This window comes from Oncorhynchus keta, chromosome 31 (genome assembly GCF_023373465.1).
Source record: "Oncorhynchus keta strain PuntledgeMale-10-30-2019 chromosome 31, Oket_V2, whole genome shotgun sequence".
Taxonomy (NCBI): domain Eukaryota; kingdom Metazoa; phylum Chordata; class Actinopteri; order Salmoniformes; family Salmonidae; genus Oncorhynchus; species Oncorhynchus keta.
Window position 1 is genome coordinate 22088981 of NC_068451.1, and position 12757 is coordinate 22101737.

At 42.3% G+C, this 12757-nt stretch overlaps 1 long non-coding RNA gene across 4 annotated transcripts; it reads right to left on the minus strand.

Moving 5' to 3' along the window:
* Positions 1-2262: 2262 nt before the first annotated feature.
* Positions 2263-11956, minus strand: LOC118373840 (uncharacterized). Of its 4 annotated transcripts, none has more exons than XR_008088031.1 (9): positions 11687-11956; positions 11215-11466; positions 10819-11084; positions 10606-10702; positions 10393-10501; positions 10216-10291; positions 9974-10083; positions 9295-9355; positions 2263-2404 (listed from the first exon to the last, which is right to left on the minus strand). It is a non-coding gene; the product is annotated as an uncharacterized LOC118373840 (long non-coding RNA). The 4 variants fall into 4 exon arrangements; XR_008088032.1 differs by having other exon boundaries at positions 10029-10083; positions 10378-10501; XR_008088029.1 differs by having other exon boundaries at positions 10378-10501.
* Positions 11957-12757: the final 801 nt, after the last annotated feature.

Consider the following 12757-nt stretch of genomic DNA (forward strand, 5'->3'; position numbering starts at 1 on the left):
GACTTTAAATAGAACCGCAAGGAAACCTGTAGAAACCGAAATGAAATTCCCACCTAAGAAACATACGGTTCTCATAACGTAATGTGCCATCTGGGTATCCTGCAACGTTCCCAGAATATTGTGGGAAGGTTGTATTCAAAATAACCATAGGACAACCAAACTCTCACCAAGCTCTAAGAAACATATGGTTCTCAGAATGTTATGTGCTAGCTGTTTCTCAAGTAATTAGCCAACAGTCACCTTCAGGTTACACATTTACACAAAACTTACTCTAATTCCTTTTTTTTCTTCAGTCACCATCATTGTTAAGTAACAGGAAATATACATGCAATACTTTTGACACCACTCTCGTTATAACTGCTTGTCACTCATTTTATTAGAACCAGTTGGCTTTTAAGACATGTGCCGGTGCCATGGTCACTGCTGGTGTTTTCCTTGGACCTGTAGCCTCCTGTTTGGACACCTCTTTTCACAACACAGTGAGTATCCTCCGTAGATTTGGGTTTTTATTTTGTTGTTGCTGAACCAACATTATTTCCCAGTGCTTTACAGTCTATGCTATGCTTGTTGGTCAGTGGTAATGTTGTATTTGGTTGACACAATTCTGATGGGAGTGCCATCTGACACCAGGCATCTTTAACACAACATGTAAACGATATTAGGAATCTGGTGCGTCATTAGTTAGAATTACCTTTCAAATCTCTCTGTTGGACCAGATGAGCCCATTGATATGGATTGAGATGATGCTCATTTTGTCTCAGGACTCTGGCACTAGGGGTATGTGATTCATTTTTATGTCAATATGCACTCAATATGCACACATTCAAACACAGGTGTGGATTGGAAAGCTGATTACCCGAAGGTTGTTTTTACCAATAAGGGAGATGATGTGACCATTCCACGCAATTTTACCTCTCCCCCGTCCCCATCTAAAGAGCCTATCCAGGCCTACTGGAAACGCCTGGGAAATACTAAATTTAACATCAATGACAATGACAAGAATGAATTCCTCTATCACCCCAACAACATATTTGTCATCAAGAGTTTTCAGAACAGGACCAACATGACAGGAAATGTCACTAAGGGAAACTGCTCCCTGAACATCAAGAGAATTAACGAAGGCAACATGGGGCCCTACTACTTGAGAATTACCACTGGAGCCAACAACTTCAGTTTTATTAATGAACTTGTCTACATTAACGTATCTGGTAAGCAGTAGAGGATGCAATGTAAAGTGCTTTTGTTCAGTGAAATGTGTCATTCATTTGATATGGAGGAAACTAATCCCTACTGTGTTTTTTTCCATTCAGGAACCTCCGGGACTATTTCAATCATACCAATGGACAAGTCAAACACAGGTGAACTATTCAGCTTAGAATTTTCACGTACACACAGAATTTGAACTGTGTTTCTGAATCAGATATTGGTTTACTTTAGAAATTACCAGTGAACCTGCCTGACACAGTTGATAACAGCAATAACAATGTATTTGTCAAAGTTAAAAGATGGGCTGAAGTTGTTTTGTCTCCTTCTCAGTTGATTCCACGACTACAGTCCCACTAGCCACCACAGAATGTAAGTAGACTCTCAGGGCCAGTTTCCCAGACCCGCATTAAGCCTAGTCTTGGACTAAAATGTATGCTATATATACAGTGCCTTCAGAAAGTATTCATACCCCTTGACTTATTACACATGTTGTTGTGTGACAGACTGAATTCAAAATGGATGAAATATTTGTTTCTCTCTCACCTATCTACACCACAGGAGGTTCATTGGGGAGGACAGGCTCGTGGTAATGACTGAAGCAGAATTAATGGAATGATATCAAATACATAAAATTTAAATCAAATAAAATGTATTTATATAGCCCTTCGTACATCAGCGGATATCTCAAAGTGCTGTACAGAAACCCAGCCTAAAAACCCAAACAGCAAACAATGCAGGTGTAGAAGCCCGGTGGCTAGGAAAAACTCCCTAGAAAGGCCAAAACCTAGGAAGAAACCTAGAGAGAAACCAGGCTATGAGGGGTGGCCAGTCCTCTTCTGGCTGTGCCGGGTGGAAATTATAACAGAACATGGCCAAGATGTTCAAATGTTCATAAATAACCAGCATGGTCAAATAATAATAATCACAGTAGTTGTCGAGGATGCAGCAAGTCAGCACCTCAGGAGTAAATGTCAGTTGGCTTTTCATAGCCGATCATTAAGAGTATCTCTACCACTCCTGCTGTCTCTAGTTGAAAACAGCAGGTCTGGGACATGTAGCACGTCCGGTGAACAGGTCAGGATTCCATAGCCGCAGGCAGAACAGTTGAAACTGGAGCAGCAGCACGGCCAGGTGGACTAGGGACAGCAAGGAGTCATCATGCCAGGTAGTCCTGAGGCATGGTTCTAGGGCTCAGGTCCTCCGAGAGAGAGAAAGAAAGAGAGAATTAGAGAGAGCATACTTAAATTCACACAGGACACCGGATAAGACAGGAGAAGTACTCCAGATATAACAAACTGACCCTAGCCCCCCGACACATAAACTACTGCAGCATAAATACTGGAGGCTGAGACAGGAGGGGTCAGGAGACACTGTGGCCCCATCCAATGATACCCCCAGACAGGGCCAAACAGGAAGGATACATCCAACACATGGTTTCCATTTGTTTGATGCCATTCCATGTACTCCATTCCAGCCATTATAATGAACCATTTACATTACATTACATTACATTTAAGTCATTTAGCAGACGCTCTTATCCAGAGCGACTTACAAATTGGTGCATTCACCGACCTCCACTCAGCAGCCTCTACTGATCTACATGCATTACTCCATATTGAGAAAGAGAAAACATATTTTTAGAAATGTATGTAAAGTTATTGAAAATGAAATACAGAAATATCTTTAAATATTCACACCCCTGAGTCAATACATGTTAGAATCAGCTTTGGCAGTGATTACAGCTGTGAGTCTTCCTGGGTAAGAGCTTTGCATGCTTGAATTGTACAATATTTGTAGATAATATTTTTTTTAATTCTTCAATCTCAGTCCAGCTAGTTGTTGATCCTTGCTAGACAGACATTTTCAAGTCTTGCCATAGATTTTCAAGCCGACAAAACTGTAACTAGGCAACACAGGAACATTCAATGTCGTCAATGACCCTCCTCCAAGGGTCATTGATGAGCCCGTCTATGGCAACGTCCAGGTACATTACAGCAACCTGAGCAGATCTGTTTTAAACTGACAGTACTCTTTATAAAGATAGTACATGTAGACTGTTGATAAGTCATCAGCTTTGGACCTAATGTTCTTTACCCACTGGGCATACACTGGTTGACCCAATGTTGTTTCCTCGTCATTGAAATGACATGACAATGAAGCAACGTGAAATAGATGTTGAGTTGATGTCTGTGGCCAGTGGGTATATATGTTTAGCATGTTGGCCATTTAGTGTTGTGCTCATAGCTTCTTGATAGACCTTTCCCTACCTTCCCTGCCTGAAGGGGGGTGCCAACCCAGACAGGATGACCACATCAGTGAATCAACCCACTCATGTGACGCACCCCCTTCAGGGACGGTATGAGAGAGCCCCAGTAAGCCAGTGACTCTGCCCCTGTAATAGGGTTAGAGGCAGAGAATCCCAGTGGAAAGAGGGGAACCGGCCAGGCAGAGACAGCAAGGGCGGTTCGTTGCTCCAGAGCCTTTCCGTTCACCTCCCCACTCCTGGGCCAGAATACACTCAATCATATGACCCACTGAAGAGATGAGTCTTCAGTAAGGACTTAAAGGTTGAGACCGAGTTTGCGTCTCTGACATGGGTAGGCAGACCGTTCCATAAAAATGGAGCAAGCCCATGTAATGCTTTGTAGGTTAGCAGTAAAACCTTGAAATCAGCCCTTGCTTTGACAGGAAGCCAGTGTAGGGAGGCTAGCACTGGAGTAATATGATCAAATTTTTTGGTTCTAGTCAGGATTCTAGCAGCAGTATTTAGCACTAACTGAAGTTTATTTAGTGCTTTATCCGGGTAGCCGGAAAGTAGAGCATTGCAGTAGTCTAACCTAGAAGTGACAAAAGCATGGATTAATTTTTCTGCATCATTTTTGGACAGAAAGTTTCTGATTTTTGCAATGTTACGTAGATGGAAAAAAGCGGTCCTTGAAATGGTCTTGATATGTTCTTCAAAAGAGAGATCAGGGTCCAGAGTAACGCCGAGGTCCTTCACAGTTTTATTTGAGACGACTGTACAACCATTAAGATTAATTGTCAGATTCAACAGAAGATCTCTTTGTTTCTTGGGACCTAGAACAAGCATCTCTGTTTTGTCCGAGTTTAAAAGTAGAACGTTTGCAGCCATCCACTTCCTTATGTCTGAAACACATGCTTCTAGCGAGGGCAATTTTGGGGCTTCACCATGTTTCATTGAAATGTACAGCTGTGTGTCATCTGCATAGCAGTGAAAGTTAACATTATGTTTTCGAATGACATCCCCAAGAGGTAAAATATATAGTGAAAACAATAGTGGTCCTAAAACGGAACCTTGAGGAACACCGAAATTTACAGTTGATTTGTCAGAGGACAAACCATTCACAGAGACAAACTGATATCTTTCCGACAGATAAGATCTAAACCAGGCCAGAACTTGTGTAGACCAATTTGGGTTTCCAATCTCTCTCCAAAAGAATGTGGGGATCGATGGTATCAAAAGCAGCACTAAGGTCTAGGAGCACGAGGACAGATGAAGAGCCTCGGTCTGATGCCATTAAAAGGTCATTTACCACCTTTACAAGTGCAGTCTCAGTGCTATGATGGGGTCTAAAACCAGACTGAAGCATTTCGTATACATTGTCTTCAGGAAGGCAGTGAGTTGCTGCGCAACAGCCTTTTCTAAACATTTTGAGAGGAATGGAAGATTCGATGTAGGCCGATAGTTTTTTATATTTTCTGGGTCAAGGTTTGGCTTTTTCAAGAGAGGCTTTATTACTGCCACTTTTAGTGAGTTTGGTACACATCAGTTGGATAGAGAGCTGTTTATTATGTTCAACATAGGAGGGCCAAGCACAGGAAGCAGCTCTTTCAGTAGTTTAATTGGAATAGGGTCCAGTATGCAGCTTGAAGGTTTAGAGGCCATGATTATTTTCATCATTGTGTCAAGAGATATAGAACTAAAACACTTGAGCGTCTCTCTTGATCCTAGGTCCTGGCAGAGTTGTGCAGACTCAGGACAACTGAGCTTTGAAGGAATACGCAGATTTAAAGAGGAGTCCCTAATTTGCTTTCTAATAATCATGATCTTTTCCTCAAAGAAGTTCATGAATTTATCACTGCTAAAGTGAAAGCCATCCTTTCTTGGGGAATGCTGCTTTTTAGCTAGCTTTGCGACAGTATCAAAAAGGAATTTCGTATTGTTCTTATTTTCCTCAATTAAGTTAGAAAAATAGGATGATCGAGCAGCAGTAAGGGCTCTTCGGTACTGTCTTTCCAAGCTTGTCGGAAGACTTCCAGTCTGGTGTGGCGCCATTTCCGTTCCAATTTTCTGGAAGCTTGCTTCAGAGCTCGGGTATTTTCTGTGTACCAGGGAGCGAGTTTCTTATGAGAAATGTTTTTCGTTTTTAGGGGTGCAACTGCATCTAGGGTATTGCGCAAGGTTAAATTGAGTTCCTCAGTTAGGTGGCTAACTGATTTTTGTCCTCTAGCGTCCTTGGGTAGATCGAGGGAATCTGGAAGAATCTGGAAGGACATCAAGGAATCTTGAGGACTTGAGCCGAATGACTCCCAGGTCAGCAGATGTCCCAGGGGGTCAACATACATTTCAGGTGTACTCATACATTCAGGTACCCTCCCACATGGACACCCATCACAGATTATAGGCACCTGTTATACCCTCTCCTGGTGGGGGAAGGTCAACAAATATCTAGAACCTACAGGAGAACACCAGATGGCCCCAGAGTTTGCACCCAGATCCTGGGAGACCTGAGCAAGGGAAACTGCATCCTGAGGATCGATAATGTTCAACACGATGACGTTGGACCGTTCTGTTTCAGGACTGACATGCCAGAGTACAACCAGTTCTCCTTTGTTAGTAACATGGTTTGCATCAATGTGAAAGCTGGGTAGGCCTATGTTTATTTGGTTGAGGATTTTTTTTTGTCTATCTGTATCCTGTTGAATTGTTAAACGTGGCTTGTGCCTTTCAAAATGCCATATATCAGTTTTTGACTAATTGTTCAATGGATGCTTTTCTTCCGTGTCAGGCTGTCCAGTCCCCTCTTTGTCAGTGAGGGAGGAGGTGAAGGAGGGGGAGGTGGTATCTGCCTCCTGCTCTGTGTCTCACTCCTGCCCATCTGATCCCCCTCGCCTCACCTGGAGCCACTCTGGAACACCCAGCATCCAATCACAGCAGCATACCAAGGGCCATTGGGAGGTAACATCATCCATGACCTTTACCCGCACCATCACTGATAACAAACCAACCTCTGGACAGTGAACAGCTCGAGACTCTCAATGTCAAATGTCACTCTCTATGTCAAAGTCCTGTATAGTATAAATGAGAGTGGTGATATTTCCTGACAATGTTGTTGCAAACCAAGTGGTGTGGCAGCTGTTGGGCTGAACAAACAAACTCATGATTCTTGCATTGTGGGAAAGAATGACCCAGTCAGTGGCTCATCTGCATTGTCAGTGGCGATTTTAACATCTTGGTGGGGCAAACAAAACATTAAAACATTGGAATGCATGCCAGCAAAGCCACTACAGTATACAACACAAAAACAATAAACAATAGATGAATTGCACTATAACTGTGACAAACTGTGCCCACAAACTGTTAGGGCCTACATAAAGCTGTCCCAAAAGCAGAGTCCCAAAAGCGGTCCCAAAACCTTACCACTGCTACACCTTGCTAACAGCGTAGCCTTGTCTGGTAGCAAAACAGTTAATTCAGCCTTATTTACTGCCTTTAAAAAAAACAAAGCTGATATGGCTGACTTGCTTAAACAAATGTGGTTTCTGACTGACTATTGAGATGTACAAACTATGGCATAAGGGGACGACAAGCGGAAAAGAGGCAATCCGTAATTTCAATTAAGACATTAATGAGCGAGCTAGGATGGACGTAGTCAAAATAACTATTTGTTCAGCACTTTTGAAATGTACAGTGACAGAAATCAACATAGGCCATTCTTACAGTGTTCTCTCTGTACACCAAGTCAGGAACCTTAGGGTAAGTAAACGGGGAATATTAGCAGACAATGAAATCTCTTACAATATTAGATAATTACATTTCAGTTTAAGTGGAGGGGGAGTTTGAGGATAAGGACACTACAGCGGGGCAAAAAAGTATTTAGTCAGCCACCAATTGTGCAAGTTCTCCCACTTAAAAAGATGAGAGAGGCCTGTAATTTTCATCATAGGTTCATCACTTCAACTATGAAGAAAAAATCCAGAAAATCACATTGTAGGATTTTTAATGAATTTATTTGCAAATTATGGTGGAAAATAAGTATTTGGTCACCTTCTGGCTCTCACAGACCTGTAACTTCTTCTTTAAGAGGCTCCTCTGTCCTCCACTCGTTACCTGTATTAATGGCACCTGTTTGAACTTGTTATCAGTATAAAAGACACCTGTCCACAACCTCAAACAGTCACAATCCAAACTCCACTATGGCCAAGACCAAAGAGCTGTCAAAGGACACCAGAAACAAAATTGTAGAACTGCACCAGGCTGGGAAGACTGAATCTGCAATAGGTAAGCAGCTTGGTTTGAAGAAATCAACTGTGGGAGCAATTATTAGGAAATGGAAGACACTGATAATCTCCCTCGATATGCGGCTCCACACAAGATCTCACCCCGTGGGGTCAAAATGATCACAAGAACGGTGAGCAAAAATCCCAGAACCACACGGGGGGACCTAGTGAATGACCTGCAGAGAGCTTGGACCAAAGTAACAAAGCCTACCATCAGTAACACACTATGCCACCAGGGACTCAAATCCTGCAGTGCCAGACATGTCCCCCTGCTTAAGCCAGTACATGTCCAGGCCCGTCTGAAGTTTGCTAGAGAGCATTTTTATTTTACCTTTATTTAACTAGGCAAGTCAGTTAAGAACAAATTATTATATTCAATGACGGCTTAGGAACAGTGCGTTAACTGCCTGTTCAGGGGCAGAACGACAGATTTGTACCTTGTCAACTCAGGGGGTTGAACTTGCAACCTTCCGGTTACTAGTCCTACGCTCTAACCACTGGGCTACCCTGCCGCCCCAGAAGAAGATTGGGAGAATGTCGTGGTCCTTCTGTAGCACAGTTGGTAGAGCATGGCGCTTGTAACGCCAGGGTAGTGGGTTCGATTCCTGGGACCACCCATACGTAGAATGTATGCACACATGACTGTAAGTCGCTTTGGATAAAAGCGTCTGCTAAATGGCATATATATATATATATATGTGGTCAGATGAAACCAAAATAGAACTGTTTGGTAAAAACTCAACTCGTTGTGTTTGGAGGACAAAGAATGCTGAGTTGCATCCAAAGAACACCATACCTACTGTGAAGCATGGGGGTGGAAACATCATGCTTTGGGGCTGTTTTTCTGCAAAGGGACCAGGACGACTGATCCGTGTAAAGGAAAGAATGAATGGGGCCATGTGAGATTTTGAGTGAAAACCTCCTTCCATCAGCAAGGGCATTGAAGATGAAACGTGGCTGGGTCTTTCAGCATGACAATGATCCCAAACACACCGCGCCGGCAACAAAGGAGTGGCTTCGTAAGAAGCATTTCAAGGTCCTGGAGTGGCCAAGCCAGTCTCCAGATCTCAACCCCATAGAATATCTTTGGAGGGAGTTGAAAGTCCGTGTTGCCCAGCAACAGCCCCAAAACATCACTGCTCTAGAGGAGATCTGCATGGAGGAATGGGACAAAATACCAGCAACAGTGTGTGAAAACCTTGTGAAGACTTAGAGAAAACGTTTGACCTCTGTCATTGCCAACAAAGGGTATATAACAAAGTATTGAGATACACTTTTGTTATTGACCAAATACTTATTTTCCACCATAATTTGCAAATAAATTCATTAAAAATCCTACAATGTGATTTTCTGGATTTTCTTCCCTCATTTTTCTCATATTTACAGGCCTCTCTCATCTTTTTAAGTGGGAGAACTTGCACAATTGGTGGCTCACTAAATACTTTTTTGCCCCACTGTATATCCTGCACTCCCAGAAATGAGTATGGGAATTATGAATTAGAATACTAGAATATTATTAAATTATAAATTATAATAATTATTTAATAGGATCTCTATGTTTCTCACCCTCTCAATGATGTACAGTAGGAAGGAGAACACACCATGCCCAGTATTCAATACACTGAATCTGTAAAAAAAAAATAATGTCAGTACCTTTCAAATCATGTGTTAAAAACATTTGTTAAAAAACATGTTTTGTGAAACTATTTTTTTTCCAGATGTGATAATGTATACAGAGATACAATCAAAACCTAATCAAAATTCATAAAAGTCTATATTTTGATTTGTATGCCTGTTATCGATATGTTCTTATAGAGAAGGTCAAGAAACCTAAAGTTGACTAAATCAGTGCTGTGAAAGAGATTAAACCGTATGGAAATAAACAGATGTTGAACAAATAAAGGAAAGAGGAACCCCAAGTGGAGAAACACTGAAAGTCCCACACTAGTATTCTATCCTCAGATAACCCTCGAGACACAATTTCAACAGACAGCTGGGGAAGGGTGAAACAAGCTATTGTTAAATACTGGTTGTATTTTACATTTAGTAAAAATCCTTCTGAATCAACCAAGCTACAGATAAACAAACGCCTTGTAAAAGCCGTAACATAAACTCCACAGCCCAAATAAGAATGCACCATATTCATTAGCCATAAGAACCATAAAGCTACATCAAGTTAACAAATATAAGCAGTCACCAGTTCTGCTACATAATATTTTACTGAAACCTTTGACAGACTGAGTACCATGGGCTCTGAGCCAGCTGACTTCCACATGCTTCCAGTTGTGTTCACATGTTACCATAGACTGAATCATCTCCAACCTCACACTCGAATGGGTTGCCATCCTCTTCAGCCTACAGGAAACCAGATCAGAGATATCATCAACAATACCTCTATTGTTGAGAAGAAAAAAAACTCTTATTTAGAGCAACATTTTCTCAGATCTCTACAGCAGTAAATGTCTGCAGTAGAACCACAGTACATACCTCCATGTTGCCATATAGGTGATTGTTGGTGTAGTAGTTTGTGAGGATTTCACTGCTGGTGTCTTTCTGCTCTTTCCTGTGGATAGAGTTAGAGTTCATTGATAAGACACTACAAGAGTGAATGTAGGCTAATGGGCTTTAACAACTCATCAGGATGTATACATTTTGATCACAGACCAAACAGCCTGTAGAAAAATTCCATGATGTTGAGGGATCTGAGGAAGCACACTTGGCTGCATCCATGTCCTGTATACTGGCTACTGGCAGGTCACTATGACTCCTCCCACTGATGAGAAAAATAATGCCAATTTATACAAACAGAACAAAACAACTAAAAACAAATACAAATCTGCATAGCTCCCTCCAGAAAGAAATACAAGAGTAACCTACCCCTTCTTGTTCAATCGGCAACCTGACATGGGAACTAGTATTACTACCACCACTAATGCAGCAATACCAATTGAAACGTACAGCATCGACATCTTATCTGTCCAAAAACAAATAAATATGATTTATTAATGTACAAATAATATCCTTTATAAATCTTTTAATATAGTATGTAATACTTTATTTATGATACACTTCCCCAACTGGTTCCCTTACCATTTGTGGACACAGTGAAGGACAAGGTGGCATTGCCCTGGGTGTTGCTGGAATGGCAGTGGATGTTCTCTGAGAAGCCTAGTGCCCTCTGTAGGGTCACCATGGTAACTGATCCATGCCTTTCACGTCTGGTACTGGGCAGGGTGGGCAGGGGGCTGGAAGAGACCACTCCACGGTGCCGGGGGGCTCCAAATTCACAATGCACAGACAGGTTACCATGGAGATGTCTGAAGTGCAGGCAGAGCCCAATTTGATCTCAGGGGGATCTGGGATGAGAATGATGAACAGTTTGGTTTTAACTGAACATGTAGTGCTACATCCTGAAGATAACTTTCTTCATTATATCTACACAGACATGACATGTTCCTTATTAACAGAATGACTGCATCTACTTACACTCTACGTTGAGCTTCAGTGGGCTGGATTGGCCTTGTCCCTCTGTGTTGATGGCAATGCAGTAGAGGGCTTCAGTGAGTCTGGTCACATTCTCCAGTGTGAGTGTGGGTCCAGTGGTGGGCAGAGGTCCTCTGCTGTTGTGCCAACGGTAGCTGTGGGCAGCAGGGTTACTGTCACTGGAGCATCTCAGCTCCACAGAGTCTCCCTCCTTCACACTGGACACTCCCTTAACCTTCACATCCACTGGGGCATCTATGAATAACATCATTAGTAAGAATGATATTACTATGTAATGAACATCTTAGGACAGATTCAGTGGATCAATTACATGCTTTCAATTTATTTAGATTTTTCAAATAAGTTTTGTTTCTAGTTTCACTTTTGTCATATGCACAGATCTATTCAGTTTTCACAGAAGTGAAAGTGTAATTTACTAAACAATGTTGTTAACACACAGGTGTGGTCCCCTTACATTTGACATTGAGAGTTTTCAACGTTTTCGTTGTCTTCCCCCCCCCTGTATGCTGCTGTGCAGACCAGAGACTGGTTGTGATCAGTGCTGCTGGGGGTAAAGGTCAGGGATGACGTCACTTCCCACTGTCCGTTGGTCAGCTGCTGTGATTGGACACTGGGTATTCCGGAGTGGCTCCAGGTGAGGAGAGGGGAATCAGATGGACAGGCGTGAGACACAGAGCAGGAGGCAGACAGCCCCCCCTCCTTCACCTCCTCCCTCACTGACAGAGGGGGCGTCTGGAGAGCCTAAAATCAGCAAAGACAAGAGAACAGTTATTGCCGTTTTTTTTTAGGTGTGCATCCACAAGTTCTTGGTTCTGTCCTTTCAGCACTATAATTTAAATCAACAAGAAGCTACAGCTATCATTAGGGTAAGTAATGGGATACTATAATACAACAATTGAAATTCTCCTTGTCGAATCCTCCCTTGGGAACTTAATGCTCACTGCAATGGAGACTGTGTTATCTTTGTATAAATACTTATCATGGTCTTTGATTTCAATCCTGAAAGTAAAGGGTCCTTTGTCACTGCAATGGAGAGGGTCGATTCTGAGAGAGCAGTTCTTCTGCCGGAGGTCTCCCACCAGCTCTGTACGACCCTTGTAGTCTTGAATGATTTTGGAGCTGTCTGGGTGGTATATAATCTAATTTTTGTCTTTGAACCAGATGCCAGTGAATTCAGAGGGCTTCTTCTCTGGTTTCGAGTAGTTGAATGAGCAAGGAATCACAATGGGTGAGCCCTGTAGGCCAGAGACTGAGCTGGGCACCTCAGCAGTCCATGACGAGGCATCAACTCCCATCCCTCAAATAGCAGTGGGAAACATTTTAGTAAGAGATGTTGGACAGTTAGACATGCAACTGACCACACTGGTTAGTTTGAACACATTTTTAAAAAATCAAATGATTTACTATATACAGTATGCAAGCCATACCTCCAAGCCAAAAGCAGTGAGTAAGAAAATGCCACAGTAATTGTTCAATTCCCATCCCCTCCTTTCAGTGCTGGACCTGCAGGAAAAAGGGAGAAGTT